Raw genomic sequence first — 19554 nt, forward strand, 5'->3', positions numbered from 1 at the left:
AGTCCAGAGAGGATGGACATTAAAACATAAAGATCAGGGGAAAAAAAAACAAAATCCCACATTTGCACAACAGGGAAGAGGAGCAGAAAGGAAAACACGAGGAGATTATAAGTTCAGTGAAGAACATTACTAGAGGAATAGATGAAGCCACAAGGTTGGAAACTCCAAACTGTGTTACAGCTACGAGCACGCTTCCCACACACGGGCGCAAATGGTGGCGTAGTGGTAGAGTTGCCGCCACACAGCGCTTACACGCTCCAAAGACGTACAGGTTGGTAGGGTGCTTGACTTGGTGTGAGTGTAAAATTATCCCCTAGTGTGTGTAGGGTAGTGTTAGTGTACCGGGGGGATCGCAGGTCGGCGTGGACTCGATGGGCTGAAGGGCCTGTTTCCGCGCTGTATCTCTAAACTAAACTAAATGAAAAGCACACAGGCGCACACGTATGCATGCAAACATGCTCAAGGTGATTATACGTGGACACACATACATGTACACATGTTTATATACAAATACACACTCACAAAATGCACATGAATAGACACACACAAACGCATATACACACACACACACACACACACACACACACACAAATGCATACAGACACACACACACACACACACACACACACACACCACACACACACACACACACACACACACACACACACACACACACACACACACACACACACACACACACACACACACACACACACACACACCTACACACACACACACACACACACACACACACACACACACACACACACACACACACACACACACACACACACACACACACCACCACACACACTCCAGAGATCTAGACAGCTTCAGACAAAAATATTGGTCCCAAATTAATTGAGAAAGCTTAACAGCAGAGCCACTAAAATGCCATAATTATCAATGCCTTAGTCACAGGTGGACGAAAACCTACAGAGGAATATTAGGGGAAATTGAGTGCCTTTTAATTTCTTCCTAACGAGAGTTTGAGGTTTAGGATCCAGCAATACATTAGAGTCAGCTGGCCCAGCAGTGTATTAAAACGGGGACATTTGAATCCCAGAGATTAATGGGTGAGTTTTTGTGAAAATTGAAACCTCTCCATCAGGAGCTTCACAGACCTAATCACTGCCTGCAAAAGTAATTGGGTTAATAAGGCTTAAATATTGTCTAGAAACGCACTCCGTAGCAGGAGTGTTTTGGAGAGAGTGAAAGTTTTTGATGGATATTATTTAAAGAGCATCACAGTCAAAGGGACGGGACAGAGGGGGTGAGGGGGTTGTCAAGGGAGGACAGCTTCTGTGATCTGCTGCCCTGTCTCATTTGGGAAAGTACAAAAATCAATGTCAGATCTTGTCATGGTTCGACTTCATAGATTGGATGCAGCTGCAACTGAGCTTTAGGGTTCAGGACGGGAAACAAATTAAGGATCTTGTACCCAGTGGGTTTGAGCTGAGCAGAGCCGAGCTGATCCGAGCCAAGCCAGCCGAACCGAGCCGAGCCGAGCCGAGCCACGCCAAGCCGAGTCAAGCCGAGCCAAGCCAAGCCAAGCCAAGCAGAAGGTTGAGGGGTGACCTCATTGAAACTTACAGAATAATGCACAGATACAGTGGATGTGAAGAGGATGTTTCCACTGGTGGGAGAGTCTAGAACCAGAGGTCGTAACATCAGAATTAAAGGGCGCTCTTTTGGAAAGGAGGTGAAGAGGAACTTCTTTAGTCCAAGGGTAATTAATCTGTAGAACTCATTGCCACAGAGGGCTGTGGAGGCCAAGTCGGTGGATATTTTTAAGGCAGAGATAGACAAACTCTCGATTAAAACGGGGGTCTCAAGTGTTATGGGGAGAAGGCAGGAGAATGGGATTAGGAGGCAGAGGTCAGCCATGATTGAATGGCGGGGTGGACTCGATGGGCCGAATGGCCTAATTCTGCTCCTATAACCTGTGAACTAAACTGAACTGAACTGAGCTGAGCTGAAGGGTGTTGGAAGGAACTGCAGATGCTGGTTTACACCGAAGAAAGACACAAAAATGCTGGAGTAACTCAGCGGGACAGGCAGCATCTCTGGAGAGAAGGAATGGGTGACGTATTCTGTTGAGAAGTGGAATGATGATTAGGGTTAGGTTCAGACTTATTATTGTCACACGTACCGAGGTACAGTGAAAGGCTTTTGATTGCATGATATACAATCAAATAAGATGGTACTCCACACAATGATACATTCAAGCAGCATTTCAGTTTAGTTTATTGTCACCAGTATGTGTACAGCAAAGGGTTTTGTTGTGTGCCGACCACTCAGCGGAAAGACTATATAGTTTCGTTTAGTTTGGAGATACAGCATGGAAACAGGCCCTTCGACCCACCTACTCTGTGTTGACCAGCAATCTCCATCCACTAACGCCATCCAACACACACTAGGGACAATTTACAATTATACCAAGCCAATTAACCTACAAGCCTGTCTGTCTTTGGGGTGTGGGAGGTAACCGGAGCTTCTGGAGAAAACCCACACAGTCATGGGGAGAACATACAAACCCTGTACATGTGACACCGTAGTCAGGATCGAACCCTGGTCTCTGGCCCAGTAAGGCAGCAACTCTACCGTTGTGCCCCCGTGCCTGCATCATTTATACATGATGACAATCCAGCTAACTACAGTGTACAGATACATGGTAAAGAGAATAACGTTTAGTGCCAGATTAAGTCCAGTAAAGTCCGATTGAAGATAGCCCGAGGGTCTCCAAAGAGGTAGATTGGAGCTCAGGACCGCTCTCTAGTTTGTGGTAGGATGGTTCAGTTGCCTGATTACAGCTGGGAAGCAACTGTCTCTAAATCTGGAGGTGTGCGTTTTCACACTTCTGTACCTCCTGCCTGATGGGAGATGTCCAAAGACCTTTCCTGGACCCAACACATTAATACAATGATAAGGAAAGCACATCAGCGCCTCTACTTCCTGAGAAGATTATGGTGATTCGGTATGTCTAAGAGGATTCTCTTGAACTTCTACAGGTGCACAGTAGAGAGCATATTGACTGGTTGCACCGTGGCCGGGTTCGGCAACTTGAATGTCCGGGAGCGGAAATTACTGCAAAAAGTTGTGACCACTGCCCAGTCCATCAGCGGCTCTGACCTCCCCACTATCGAAAGGATTTATCGGAATCGATGCCTCAAAAAGCAGCCCACATCATCAGAGACCCACACCATCCTGGCCTCACACTCATTTCACCACTGCCATTGGGAAGAAGGTACAGGAGCCTGAAAACTGTAACGTCCAGGTTCAGGAACAGATTCTTCCCAATAGCCAGCAGGCTATTAAACACTTCAACCTCATATAAGCTCTGAACTAGTAGTAAAGTAGTAAACACTGCCTCATCGGCTCTGACCTCCCTTCCATCGAATGGTATCTATCACACTGTCTGTTCTGTAGTCATGCCTAAAAAGGCTGCCAGCAGGCTCATCAAGGACCCACACCGATCCTGATCACACCAGGACATCTCCCCACTAGCTTCAGGATAAGGGGGACAGGAGCCTGAAGAAGAACTGCATTCACACAGAGTTCAGGAATCTCTACTTCCCCGCAGAGGGTATCAGGCTATTCATCTGGCTCGGACAAGACTCTGAACATTAATAGGCCCTTATGGCTAAGGGGATTTGCACTTATGGATCAGATTATTTATTCATGAGTGTGTATATATTTATATGAATGGTAAGGGCCGATGGACTACTCCTGATCCTGTTTTCTATGTTTCATGTTTACTATGTTCTGTTGTGCTGAAGCAAAGCAAGAATTTAATTGTCCTATCAGGGACACATGACAATAAACTCTCTTGAATCTTGAATCTTGAACTACAATAGACTATTATTATTATAATTATTATTATTATTATAATTATTGCACTATGTTTTTTGAGCATGTGTATATATATAAATATATTTGTGAGTATGTGTTTATACATTTTGAACTTTTATTTTCTCTCTCGTTTATCATATCATTCTATGTTTCCATATTCTGTTGTGCTGCAGCATGTAAGAATGTCATTGTTCTATCTGGGACACTCTTGACTCTCTCAAGAAGAGGGAGTGACCAGTGTGCAACTCTTTTGTGATCATGCTGCTGACCTTGCCGAGGAAGCATGATGTGTAGATGGAGTCAAGGGAAGGGAGGTTGGTTTCACTGCGTCCACAATTCTCTGCAATTTTGTGCGGTTTTGGAGCTGTTCCCAACCCATGCTGTGATGCATCCCGATAAAATGCTTTTTACGGCACCTCTGCAGAAGTTGGTAGAGTGCAAAAGACAGCAAAGAGAAAACTACTTGAGTGTAGAATATAGTTCTCAGCATGGTAGCTTAAGTCCAATGCCCACTGTGAGGTTTGTAGTAGATTTGGGATAGTATCCTAACTTATCGAAGGACCATTCAGAAGTGTGATAACAGAGGTGGGGGGTGGGGGTGCGCTGTTCCTGAACCCGATGATACGCACCTTCAAGTTTCCGTATCTTTTGCCTGATGCGAGAGGAGAGAAGATGGAGTGACTGGTGTGGGAAAGATCCTTAATTATGTTGGTTGCTATCCTGAGGCAGCATAAGGAATAGATGGAGTCGATGGTGGGGAGTCTGGTCTGTGCGATGGACTGGGCCACATCCACAACTGTTCCCAAACCAAGTTGTGATGCCATTCGACAGCATGCTTTCAATGTTGTGTCGGCACAAGTTTGGAAGAGCATCATATTAAGCAATGAAGCCTCTCAGAGTGATGTGGCCCGCCAGGGTTCCGTATCGAGTGTGTAGGAAAGAACTGCAGATGCTGGTTTAAATCGAAGGTAGACGCAAAATGCTGGAGTAACTCAGCGGGTCAGGCAGCATCTCTGGAGAGAAGGAATGAGTGACGCTTTGTGTCGAGACCCTTCCTCAGACTGATGTCACCCATAAATTTCACCCATTTCTTCTCTCCAGAGTTGCTGCCCGTCCCACTGAGTTACTCCAGCATTTTGTGTCTACCTTTGATTTAAACCAGCATCTCCAGTTCTTTCCTACACTAGGGTTCTTTATCAATGTATTTCCATGCGATTCAGGTGGGATTTCAGGGGAGTGAAGATGTCTGAAGAACTGTCTTGGCAAAAGTCAGTTAGATATAGTTCAAAACATTTATTTACCTTACTGAGGTAGACTTTAGACTTAGGTTCATAAGATCGAGGTGCAGAATTAGGCCATTCAGCCCATCAAGTGCGAACCATAATTCAATCATGGCTGATCTATCTTTCCCCATTCAACCCCATTCTCCTGCCTTCTCCTTTAGAGATACAGCATGGAAGCAGGCCCTTCGGCCCACCAAGTCCATGCTGACCAGTGATCCACGTACAGTAGCACTATCCTACACATGAGGGACAATTTCCAATTTTTATCAAAGCCAATTAACCTACAAAGATTGTACGTCTTAGGAGCGTGGGAGGAAACCGGAGCACCTTGAGAAAACCCACGCGGTTACAGGGAGAACGTGCAAACTCCGTAGAGGCAGCACCCACAGTCGGGACCGAAAACTGGCTGTCTTTTGAGTAGTCGCAAAACACTGTGAAGATTTACTCTAAGTTTCATTGTGTACCTGAGGTCCATACGTTACCAAAATGCACATGACTGTACCAGAACAAAAATAGTCCTTATTTCTACAATCTATCCTTTCGTAAATATAGGTGGCCCCTGCAATAGGAGAGGGTTAGTTTGTGGGGAAATAATCCACATTGTGATTTTCCATAAGGCAAAGCCATATCATCTGCACATGTGAGAAGGAACTTGAAAAAGAAATACATTTCATGTTTAAAGATTTTTTTCACTTAAATTTCAGTGAATTTTTATTCTGAAAAATCAGTTTTTTCGGTAGAGGTTTGCAAATTGCACAGTCTGTGTGATTTTCTGGAACACAGACTGCTGTAGAGGAGCTTGTTTAGCTTAGTTTAGTTTAGAGATACAGCGCAGAAACAGGGCCTTCAGCCCACAGAGTCAGCGCCAACCAGCGATCCCTGCACAATAACACTATCGACAATTTACAATTTTACCAAGGTAATTGGCCTCCAAACCTGTACGTCTTTGGAGTGTGGGAGGAAACCCACTCTGGTCACTGGGTGAGGGGGTGTAAAATGTCCGTACACACTGCACCCGTAGTCAGGATCGAAACTGGGGTCTCTGGCGCTGTAAGGCAGCAACTCTACCGCTCCGTCACCGTGCCACCCTTGACTTTACTTAAAGCTACAAACTGTTCCTGCATAATTCATGGTACAAAGGGAACACATGTTAAACGTTGACCTGTTATACTGCAGCACCTTCCACAACCATTGGATATCCCAGTGTAACCTGCACCTGAAGCCAATACACCATTACGCAGAGCGTAGAACAGTACAACACAGGAACGGGCCCTTCAGCCCACAATGTTTGTCCCGAACATGATGCTGAGATAAAGTGATCTCCTCTGCCTGCATGTCATCCATACCCCTCTTTTCCCTGCACTTCCTTGTGCCAATCTAAGAGCTTCTTAAGGGCCTGTCCCACGAGGAGATTTATTAGGCGACTACCGGCGACTGTCAGAGTCGTAGCTGATCGTCGTAAAAACGGCGACTGGAATAATGGGCCTGCCTCACTTAGGCGATGTTTTAGGTGAGTGCCGGTGACTATGACAATGGAATTCACTGAAGTCAGCACCAGCGATAACCAATGTCACTTGGCGACAACCTACGCCATCACCGACACCCGGAGAAGACAAGCGACGACAAGCCCACGGCCGCTGACTGTGGCCAAAATGTTTTGAACATTTCAAAATCCAGCGGAGACCATAAAAACGCTACAACTCCTTGGGCGACTGAGGGGACTACTCACGACCCCGAGTCGACAGCCTAGTCGCAGGCAGTGACCTAAGTGGGACTGGCCCTTTAAACACCACTATCGTATCTGCCTCCACCACCTACTTTGGCAATGTGGTCCCCGCCCCCAACATTCTCTGAGTAAAAAACTTCTCCATTATACTTTACCCCCTCTCACCTTATATCTATGCCCTCTAGTGTTGGGCATTTCAAGTCTGGGGGAAAAGTTCTGAATGTCTACCCTGTCTATGCCCCTCATCAATTTACATACTTCGATGAAGTCTCCCCTTGACGTTCCAGAAAATGGTCCTCTACTGTAAGGACATCTGTACAATCCATGTTACCCCACAGTGAGCAATCAAATAATGAGTGGATAATCCAAAGTAGTTCAAACTGCCGGAGTAAGTAACTCAACGGGCCAGGCAGCATCTGGGGAGGGAATGGACAGGGACCCTTCTTCAGATGAGCGATGAATACTGGCCAGAGCAAACCCCAGTAGCTGCTCCAAGTAAGGTATTGGTTTAACAACTCGGGGGACATAGATTGGAAATGGTGATTGGAAGCTTGTTTACGAGGAACACCCTAGGATGCAAACCCCCCCCCCCCCCCCCCCCCCTCCATCCCTCGCCTGCATCCACCTATTACCTACCACACGGTGGCGCAGCGGTAGAGTCGCTGCCTCACGGCGCCAGAGACCCGGGTTCGATCCTGACCACGGGATGCTGTCTGTATGGAGTTGGTACGTTCTCCCCGTGACCGCGTGGGTTTCCTCCGTATCTCCGGTTTCCTCCCGCACTCCAAAGTCGTGCATGCTTGTAGGTTATATTGGCTTCTGTAAATTGTCCCTGGTGTGTAGGATAGTGCTAGTGTACGGGTGATCGCTGGTTGGCATGGTCTTGGTGGGCTGAAGGGCCTGTTCACGAGGTTGTATCTCTCAAGTCTAAAGTGTAAACTCATCCCCAATGCTGAATTCTCTCCATACTGCATTTCATATCATCCTAGATCATAGATAAAGAATAAAAATTACACTGTGAAGCTTAAACCTGTGCTCGCACGAGTCAGGAGATGCTGTCGCTGCTTAAGGTGGACAGATCTTTTCGTTTTTAGTTGCGTTCCGAGATACAGCATGGAAACAGGCCCTTCAGCCCTTCGAGCCCATGCCAACCATTCACACTAATTCTATGTTATCCCACTATCTCATCCACTCCCTACACAATGGGGGCAATTCACAGAGCTCCAATTAACCTACAAACCCTATGTAATTAAGAACAGAAGCATCAGTTTATGAACTTTTTGGACATGTTACGCTAAGTAATCTTATATCTTTCCTTCCTCACCCTAGATGTTTGATTGATTGCACGGATACAGTGTGGAAACAGGCCCTTCGGCCCACCGAGTCCATGCCGACCATCAATCGCCCATTCAGACTAGTTCTATGTTATCCCACTTCCTCATCCACTCCCTACACACGAGGGGCAATTTACAGAGGGCCACCTTTGCGATGTGGAAGGAAATCGCACCAGACAACACCCGAGGTCAGGGTCGAACGTGGTCCTCTGTTGCTGTGAGGCAGCAGCTCCACCCGCTGCACCACTGCGCTCTGATGCCTGGTGGCCCCAAGCTCACCAATTCTAGAACATAGTGACCAGCGTAGATGCTTGGCTGCCCTCCAGCTCTCATCTCACATGTTCATTCAAGTGCAGACTCCATGCATAAAGACAGCACGGTGGCTCAACGGTTGAGTTGCAGCCTTACATCACCAGAGACCCAGGTTCGATCCTGACTACGGGTGCTGTCCGTGCGGAGTTTGTACGTTCTCCCCGTGACCTGCGTGGGTTTTCTCCGGGCGCTCCGGTTTCCTCCCACACTCCAAAGATGTGCAGGTTTGTCGGTCACTTGGTTTCTGTAAGTTGCAAATTGTCCCTAGTGTGTAGGATGGTGTTAGTGTGCGGGGATCGCTGGTCGGCACGGATTCACTGGGCTGACGTGCCTGTTACCGCACTGTATCTCTAAACTAAAAGTAGGCATGGTGTCTGACACTGGATGTAACAGAGCCAGGCCACAAGCAGGTGGGAATGCAGTGCACAAGTCTGATCACAATTGCAATTGGGACCATTGGTTAAATTCCCTTTTACTCACACAGTCAGTTTGAGAGTCAATGGCATTAGTAATCAGTATAACTAACTACGCCAGCACTAAAGTGTACTATCTCTGCTGGAATAGGTGCAGCGGAGATTTACCAAGATGTTACCTGAGCTTCACGAGTTCACAGGTTATAGGATAAAAAATTAGGCCATTCGGCCCATCGACTTCACTCTGCCATTCAATCAAGGCTGATCTCTGCCTCCTAATCCCGTTTTCCTGACTTCCCCCCATAACCCTTGACACCCGCTCTAATCAAGAATTTGCCTCCAAAATATCCACTGACTTGGCATCCACAGCCCTCTGTGGCAATGAATTCCACAGATTAACTACCCTCTGACTAAAGAAGTTCCTCCTCACCTCCTTTCTAAAAGAGCGCCCTTTAATTCTGAGACTGTGACGTTTGCTGAGCTCTCCCACCAGTGGAAACATCCTCTCCACATCCACTGTATCTATGCCTTTCTTTATTCTGTTAGTTTCAATGAGGTCCCCTCTCAAACTTCTAAACTCCAGCGAGTTGAGGCCCAGTGCCGTCAAATGCTCATCATATGTTAACCCACTCATTCCTGGAATCATTCTTGTAAACATCTTTTGGACCCGCTCCAGAGCCAGCACATCCTTCCTCAGATATGGGGGCAATATTTTTCTCACAGTGCTCCAAATGTGGCCTGACCAGAACCTTATGGAGCCTCAGCTTGCAGGCTTGTGTTGAGGGAAGAGGTTGGATAGGCTGGGACTTCTTTTGTTTGAAGCTTCAGAGGCTAAGGAGTGACCTTATTGAGGTGTACAAGATCATGAGGGACTTAATGGGTCAGCCAACATCTCTGGAGAAGACTGAAAAAGAAGGGCCGTGACCCAAAATGCCACCTATTCTTTTTCTTCACAGATGCTGCTTGGCCCGCTGAGTTGGTCCAGTATTCCAGGGTCTATCTTCGGTGTAAACCAGCATCGGCAGTTCCTTCCAATACAAAACCGTGAGAGACATGGATAAAGTGAACACTCACAGTGTTACTCCCAGCGTAGAGTATTCGCAATTTAGAAGGCACAGGTTGAAGGTGAGAGGGGAGAGATTTAAGGGGGACCTCAGGGGCAAGGTTTTCACCGTGAGTGTAGTCCCTATCTGGAATGAGCTGCCAGAGGAAGGGGCTGCCTCGGAGCTTGGCAAACCAGGTTCAGTCCTGAGCTTGGCTGCTGTTTGTGTGGAGTTTGCATGTTATCGCAGTGACTGCCTGAGTTTCCTTTGCGTGCTCTGGCCTTCTTCTTCTTCTTTGAGTCCACACACAAGATTAGATGTTGTTCAGCCAGAGTTGAACGCACTTCTCGGCAGCTGCATACAATGGCGTCTGTCTTGTTGTTTCTTGTGCTTCTTGTACGTGGTGGTGGAAAGATCGGTGGAGACAGGGCCGCGATCAACGTGAACGCTCTTTCCTTCAACCCAGCGCTCTGGGTTATTTCCACGTCCATAAGACGTGTCGCGGTAAGCCATTTGGCCTCTTACATGTAGATGTATGACGGAGAATGGAATTGGTGTACATGGGTAGGTTTAGTTTAGTTTAGTTTAGAGATACAGTGTGTACACGGGCCCTTCAGCCCACCAAGTCCGCACCGACCAGCGATCCCCGCACACTAACACTATCCTACACACACCAGGGGGCAATTTTACATTAACACCAACAAACCTGTACGTCTTTGGAGTGTTGGAGGAAGCCGAAGATGTCGGAGAAACCCCACGCAGGTCACAGGGAGAACGTACAAACTCCGCACAGACAGCACCTGTAGTCAGGATCGAACCCGGGTCACTGGCGCTATAAGGCAGCAACTCTACCGCTGTGCCACCGTGCCACCTTGGCACAGGCTTGATGGGCTGAAAGGCCTGTTTCCGTGCTGTCTGACTCCATCTATTGCGTGAAATAAACAGAATAATTTTTAAGAAAATAATCTGAATCTCAAGAAATTAAGCATTACTTACAAATTTCCAGCAAAATGTATTGATGGATTGATCCCAATGTTATATTTAAAATACAATAGATAGGAGTAAATTCCAGTGAAATTATGCAAATAAACAAGCAACGTCTCTTAATAACACATTAATAAAATGAATATAGACTCCTTCATGAGTGCTGATGATCCCAATGTGTTTTATAGCCAATTACGTTCCTTATGGCTTGTCGCTGGTGGAAGATAGGTTATGGTGGATGCATTCCTGTATCAAGGGACTCTATAGTGTGGCTGCAAACTAAAATGGCTTTCCCAGGCACGTGCATGTCTGACCTCCAGTGTGGTCTCCAATATCGCTTTGTTAGGCAGAGGCTTTCTCTATCCAAACACAGTGGCCCAGCGGTAGAGTTGCTGCCTTACAACACCAGAGACCCGGGTTCGATCCTGACCACGGGTGTTGCCTGTGCGAGTTTGTACATTCTCCCCGTGACCGCGTGGGTTTTCTCCGGGTGCTCTGGTTTCTTCCCACACTCCAAAGACGCGTGGGCTTGTAGGTTAAGTGGCTTCTGTAAGTTGTATATTGTCCCTAGTGTGTTGGATAGTGCTAGTATACAGGGTGATTGCTGGTCTCAACAGACTCAGTGGGCCAAATGGCCCGTTTCAATGATGTATCTCTAAAGTAAAGTCAATGTTGTTTACATGAAGGCCCAGACCAAGTTTGAAAAAATCCCCTTGATCTTTTCAATATTTAGTTGAGGAGATTGATAGATAGATAGATAGAAGAGATAGATAGAAGAGATAGATAGAAGAGATAGATAGATAAATAGATAGATAGATAGATAGATAGATAGATAGATAGATAGATAGATAGATAGATAGATAGATAGATAGATACTGAACATTTTTTTGTTCATTATGGTGATTAAGGTGTTTACTGAGTACTATGTTTACATACCTGTTGTGCTGCTGCAATTAGGATTTAATGATCTGAAGAAGGGTCTCGACCCGAAACGGCACCCATTCCTTCTCTCCAGAGATTCTGCCTGTCCCGCTGAGTTATTCCAGCTATGTGTGCCTATAATTTTGTGTTCCATTTCGGGACATATGACAATAAAACACTCTTGACTTCACTCTCTTGATGGCTTTCAGGTAACATTTTATTGAGAGGGCGTCTCGATCCTCACAGATGGATGTGCGGTGAGATTTTCACTGTTTGAAGGGAGAGTGGTGCGTTCAGTATTGTCTAATCCTTACCCTCCAATTCAGCGCTAACAGAACAAATAAACTGCTGATCATTTCATTGATATTCGTGGATACTTGCTTGGTTATGGCACATGGTCACCGCCATAACCAAGCGCAAACTATCAAGTCGGAATCCTTCTGTGTACATTGTAGCAGGCAACCAGTCTGAAGAAGGGTTCTGATCCGAAATGTCATCTATTCATGTTCTCCAGAGATGCTCCCAGACTCTCTGAGTTACTCCAGCACTTTGTGCTTTTGCTTTGGTCAAAAACCCAGCATCTGCAGTTCCTCGTGTGTACAAAACGATCAAGATTGGCTTATTGAATTGTCGATAGAATAAGGAGTAAGCCATTTAGAACAAAGACAAGGAAACACTTTTTCCCACAGAGAGTGTTGAGTGTGTGGAATTCTCTGCCTCAGAGGGCGGTGGAGGCAGGTTCCCTGGATGCTTTCAAGAGAGAGCTGGATAGGGCTCTTAAAGATAGCGGAGTCAGGGGATATGGGGAGAAGGCAGGAGCGGGGTACTGATTGGGGATGATCAGCCATGATCACATTGAATGGCGGTGCTGGCTCAAAGGTCAGAATGGCCTACTCCTGCACCTATTGTCTATTGTTTAGACACAACATGCTGGAGTCACTCTGCGGGACAGGCAGCATCTCTGGAGAGAAGGAATAGGTGACATTTTGGATCGAGACCTTTCTTCGGACCCTAACTTGAAAGATCTTCTGAAGTCGATGGTTTAGAATTGTAGTTTGTCTATGGGTGAGAAAGTGCTGTCTAATGAGCCTGTCCCACTTGGGCGATTTTTTGGGCAACCACAGGAGACTGCCGCAAAATGTTGGCGTCAGTAGTGACAATTTTTGCTGTCGTAGGTTGTCATCGGTGCTGTTGTAGCTTGTCGCCAGGTGTCGTAGGTGAATTCCATCAAAACTAGTCCCTGGCAGTCACCTAAAGAGTTGTCCAAGTGGGACAGGGCCTTATTATATTCAATTCAATTCAACTTTAATGTCATCGCACAAATACAAGTATGAGTACAACGAAATGCAGTTTTGCGTCAGTCCGTAGTAGTTGTGCATAAAGAAATTAATTGTTTTTTTTAAAAAAAATAGAAAGAGAGAAGATACAGAAAAATCAAAAAATACAGAATAATTAAACAATGGGGACGGAGGGACTGGAGAAATCTATCGGCGGGACTCCGAGTTCAGCAATGTGATTGTATTGTTGTAGAAGCTGTTCCTCATCCTACTAGTACGTGACCTGAGGCTCCTGTACCGCCTCCCTGATGGGAGGAGGGCAAACAGTCCATGGTTGGGGTGTGAGGGGTCTTTGATGATCTTCCCGGCCCGTCTCAGACACCGTTTTCGGTGGAGGGCATCCCCATGGCAGGGAGCGGGGCACCGATGATGTACTGCGCGGTTTTCACCACCCGTTGTAGTGCCTTCCTGTCCGCAGCAGTGCAGCTGCTGTACCATACCGTGAAGCAGGTGGTCTCTATGGTACAGCGGTAAAAGTTGGTCAGGATCCGGGGGGACAGGTGGGCTTTCTTGAGCCTCCTCAGGAAGTAAAGGCGCTGCTGTGCCTTTTTGATCAGCTTGGAGGTGTTGAGGGACCAGGACAAATCCTCCGAGATATGTACTCCGAGGAATTTATAGCTGGAGACGCGCTCCACCTCAGTCCCGTTTATATGGATGGGTGTATAACTGCCTCCTCTGGTCTGCCTGAAGCTCTCTGTTCTATCCTCCTTTTGTTAGTCTCTCACAGGATGTTCTCTCAATTGCCATGAATTTTACAACCCCCTCCTTTCTGATTGTGTGCACATGCAGATTCCCAACTATCCAGACATCCTCATAAGTTGGTAGCATGTTTTACTTTTTAGTTTTAGAGATACAGCATAGAAACAGCCCCTCATCCCACTGAGTCCACGCTGACCAGTGATCAGGCATTCACACTATTTCATGTGTAAGAAGGAACTGCAGATGCTGGGTTAAACAAAAGATAGACACCAAAAGCTGGAGTAACTCAGCGCGGGACAGGCAGCATCTCTGGAGAGAAAGAATGGGTGGTGTTTCGGATCGAGACTCTTCTTCAGGTTTCTTCTGAAGAAGGGTCTCGACCCGAAACGTCGCCCATTCCTTTCCACACAGAGAGTTGTGAGTCTGTGGAATTCTCTGTGGATGCCAATTCTCTGGATACTTCCAAGAGAGAGCTAGATAGGGCTCTTAAAGATAGCGGAGTCAGGGGATATGGGGAGAAGGCAGGAACGGAGTACTGATTGGGGATGATCAGCCATGATCACATTGAATGGCAGCGCTGGCATGAAGGGCCGAATGGCCTCCTCCTGCACCTATTGTCTATTGTCTCCAGAGATGCTGACTGTCCTGCTGAGTTACTCCAGCTTTTTGTGTATCACCATTTTATGTTGTCCATTTCCGCATCTTAAGTTTATTAATTAATAAGAGATCGAAGGAAAATTAGGCCATTCAGCCCATCGTGGTGCAATCTTGGCTGATATTATCTTTCCCTCTCAACCCCATTCTCCTGCGTTCTCCACATAACCGCTGACACCCGCTATACCCGTTAAGGAGCACCCACTACCGACACACTCGGGGCAAATAACAGAGGCCAATTGGGCCGAAGGGCCTGTTTCCATGCTGTAAGACTCTATAAAAGTTTATAGTAAAAGACTGTGGGAGGATCTTTAACAGATAATTAATAGTCTCTTTGAGGAGCTTTTTAAAGAAGTGATAACATTTAATACCCATTCACACTAGTTCTGTGTTATCCCACTTTCTCGTCAACTTCCTCCAATTTACTGAGGTCAATGAACCTACAAACTTGCACGTCCTTGGGATGTGGGAGGGAACCAGAGCACCCGGAGGAAACCCACACGGTCACAGAGCGAACGTGCAAACTCCACACTGAGAGCACCCAAGGTCAGGATCGAACCAGGGTCTCTGGATCTGCGAGGTGGCAGCTCTACCAGCTGTGCCACTGTGTGCCCCTAAGAACCGTTCCGGTTGGTGTACGAGAAAACGCTGCGGTCACAGGGAGAACGTGCAGGCTCCACACAGACAGCACCCGAGGTCAGGATCGAACCGGGGTCCCCGGCGCTGTGAGGCAGCGGCTCTACCAGCTGTGCCACCGTGCCGCCCGTGTCTATTCCTGAGTTGCCCCAGCCACATATTGATACATTTCTGGAGCACAAACCCTCACGTGTTTGGGACGTGGGAGGAAACCGGAGCATCCGATGGAAACACACGTGCAGGGCACGGTGGCGCAGCGGTAGAGTTGCTGCCTTACAGCACCAGAGACCCGGGTTCGATCCTGACTACTGGTGCTGTCTGTATGGACTTTGTACGTTCTCCCCGTGACCTGTATAGGTTTTCTCCGGGTGCTCCAGTTTCCTCCCACACCCCAAAGTCGCACAGGTTTGTGGATCAATTGGCTTGATATAAATGCAAATTGTCCCTAGTGTGTGTAAGATAGCGTTAGTGTGCTGGTCGGGCTGGACTCGGTGGGCCGAAGGGCCTGTTTCCGCACTGTATCTCTAAACTAAACAAAAGGTGAGAGAAAACTTTTTCACCCAGAGAGTTGTGAATTTGTGGAATTCCCTGCCACGGAGGGCAGTGGAGGCCAAATCATTGGATGGATTGAAGAGAGAGTTACATAGAAACATAGAAAACAGGTGCAGGAGTAGGCCATTCGGCCCTTCGAGCCTGCACCGCCATTCAATATGATCATGGCTGATCATCCAACTCAGTATCCTGTACCTGCCTTCTCTCCATACCCCCTGATCCCTTTAGCCACAAGGGCTGCATCTAACTCCCTCTTATATATAGCCAATTAACTGGCCTCGACTACCTTCTGTGGCAGAGAATTCCAGAGATTCACCATTCTCTGCGTGAAAAATGTTTTCCTCAATTAGATAGAGCTCTAGGGGCTAGTGGAATCAAGGGATATGGGGAGAAGGCAGGCACGGGTTATTGATTGGGGACAATCAGCCATGATCGCAATGAATGGCGGTGCTGGCTCGAAGGGCCAAATGGCTTCCTCCTGCACCTATTTTCTATGTTTCTATGAGTGTAGTCAATAATGTTATGGAAGCTTGCAGCACAGAGCAAGGCTATTTGGTCCATCAAGTCCTTACTATCTCTTTCCCATTGTGATGCAAGATCAGCCAGCATGCTATTTGTGCAACGTGGGCACGGCTGTTAAATTGCCAGATTAGTAATCAAAGCACTTGGGCGAACAATCCAGAGACTTGAGTTGGAACCAGCTGTGGAATTTTAATTCCGTTAATAATTAGTCTTAGAATTGCTAGCCTTAGTAATGAGGACAATAAAAACTATTAGAGTATTGTAAGGACCCATCTGGTACGTGAGTGTCCTTCAGCAGGGTAAATCTGCCACCCTTGCCTTCGCCAGTCTATATGTGACTCCTTACCCAACTTAAAAACCCACTGAAATTGTTCAACAGACCATTATGCCCTTTATCCTGTGTCTGTAGACTGTGGACAGCTTGACTGTAAATATGTCTCAATAGACAATACGAGCAGGAGTAGGCCATTCGGCCCTTCGAGCCAGCACCACCATTCAATGTGATCATGGCTGATCATCCCCAATCAGTACCCCGTTCCTGCCTTCTCCCCGTATCCCCCGACTCCGCTATTGTTTCGTGTTTTTGCTGACTCGATAGCATGCGACGAAAAGCTTTTCACTGTACCTCGGTACACGTGACACTAATGAAACTAAACTAAAACTAGGTTTTTTTCCTCCCTTTTTTAGTTTTGTTCAGTTTAGAAATACTGCGTGGAAACAGGCCCTTCGGCCCACCGAGTCCGCACCGACCAACAAACCCCGCACATTAACACTACCCCTACACCCACTAGGGACAATTTTCCACTCATACCAAGCCAATTAACCTACAAACCTGTAAATCTCTGGGGTGTGAAAGGAAACCAAAGATCTCGGAGAAAAGGCCACGGGGAGAACGTACAAACTCCGTACAGACAGCACCTCTAGTCAGGATCGAACCCGGGTCTCTAGCCCTGTAAGGCAGCAACTCTACCACTGCACCACTGTGCTGCCCTAATAAATGTCATATGTCTTTTGGCTTTTGCCAGTAATTGAATGAAGGCATCATTTAATGTTCAGTCCATGTGGTGCTCACTGACTCACTGGTGTGAATTTGGATTCCCGTGGCTTTTGATTTATAATTCATTTATTTTATTTTCAGGATCATGGCATCAAGAGCAAAAAACAGCATTTATCGTTCACCCTTAATTGCCTCTTAAGAAGGCGAAAGTTTGGCTTAGTTTAGACTTAGAGAGAAAATGTTAGAGTAACTCAGCGGGCCAGGCAGCATCTCTGGAGAAAAAGGACAGATGACGTTTCGGGTCGAGACCCTTGATTGTATGAATGAATTATACCTTATTATCACATGTGACATGGTGCAGTGAGACTCTGTGTTTTGCACACACAAGTATGCAAAGAGTCGCTATATAAAGGGCATTGACAAACCGTTCCTCAAACTGAAAGTAGAGGGGAGAGAATGGGAGTTTCGATGGAAGTTTGGTCAGGGGGTGGAAGTTAGTGGGGTTTGTCAGCAGGTTGGCTGTATAGCAGAGTTGAATAACCAATTTTGCATCGATCTTCACAGTGGACGACAACAGCAACGTGCCTGAAATTCAAGAGAGTCAGGGGGTGGATGTTAGCAGAGTGGCTATTATTAGGGAGAAGGTGCTTGGGAAGCTGAAAGGGCTGAAGGTGGATAAGTCCTGCACCGGATGGACTGCACCTGGGGTTTCTGAATGAGGTGACTTTAGAGATTGTGCAGGCATTAATAGTGATAGTTCAAGAATCACCAGAGTCGGAAGAGGTTCCAGATGATTGGAAGATTTCAAATATTATCCCACTGCACAAAAAGGGAGCAAGGCAGAATAGCGGGAACTATAGGCCAGTTGGTCGGACTTTGGTGTTTGGTAAGATTTTAGAATCCATTATAAAGGATGAGGTCACGGAGTTCTTAGAAGTTCACGATAAAATATGCCGATGTCAGCATGATTTTGTGAAGGGGAGGTCTTGCCTGACAAATTTGCTGAAATTCTTTGATGAATGAAATAGCAGGATAGACAAAGGAGAGCCAGTAGATGTTGTCTATTTAGATTTTCAGAACGCCTTTGATAAGGTGCCAAATTTGTGGCTGCTTTTGAAGATGAGAGCTCATGGTATCAAAGGGCAGATCCTGGCAAAGAGAGTGGCAACAAAGGTGGCTTTTTCTGGTTGGTCTGCCAGTTACTTGAATTAAAGGATGTTCCTTTAGGAAGATGAGGAGGAATTTCTTTACTCAGAGGGTGGTGAATCTGTGGAATTCTTTGCCATGTAAGGCTGTGGAGGCCCTGGATATATTTAAGGAGATAGATAGATTATTGATTAATATGGGTGATAGGGGTTATGGGAGAAGGCAGGAAAATGGGGTTAGGGGGGAGAGATAGATCAGCGATGATAGAATGGCTGAGTAAACGTTATGGGCTGAATGGCCTAATTCTGCTCCTATCACTTCTGATCTTATGACTAGCACTATCCTACACACACTAGTGTCAATTTACAATTACAATTTTAGCAAAGCTAATTAACCTACAAACCTGTGTGTCTTTGCAATGTGGGAGGAAATCTGAGCACTTGGAGAAAACCCACGCAGGCCACTGGGAGAACGTGCAAACTACCTACAGACAGCACCCATGGTCAGGATCAAACCTGAGTCTCTTGCACTGTAAAGGGCCTGTCCCACTTTCATGACTTAATTCAAAACCTCAGCCGGAAAAAAAATCAAGATCATGGTAATCTACGAACTCCCATGAGTATGTCTACGAATTCCCACGACTATTTCGAAGCCCTCCTTACGAGTAAAAAGTTGCAATTTCTTTCACCCCCGACCATTTTTTTACTTGCGGACATTTATTATCCAGCTGGAAAAATCGTCCCGACTTACCCGATGCCACGAGTACCTACAGCCGGCACAATGGGCCGCTACGATATATCTACGAACTCCTACGACCTCCTATGGACTCGTTACGAACATTCTGCGAGTTTGAATCAAGGGGAAAACTTGGGAGAATTTGTGAATTACTTCGTGAAAGTGGGACAGGCCATTAAGGCAGCAGCGCTACTGCTGTGTCCCGGTCTCAGGTATTGGGGTTTTTTTGCACTAGTATTGTTTTTTTTACTAATTGAACTGTGTTTGTTTATGATGTCATCCATAAATATTGCATTTACAGACCTGTTATGCTCTTGCAAGTAAGAATGTTATTGTAGAAGCAAGGAACTGCACATGCTGGTTAATACACTAAAGGACACAAAGTGCTGGAGTAACTCAGCAGGCCAG

The sequence above is a fragment of the Leucoraja erinacea genome, chromosome 34, assembly GCF_028641065.1.
Source record: "Leucoraja erinacea ecotype New England chromosome 34, Leri_hhj_1, whole genome shotgun sequence".
Lineage (NCBI taxonomy): Eukaryota > Metazoa > Chordata > Chondrichthyes > Rajiformes > Rajidae > Leucoraja > Leucoraja erinaceus.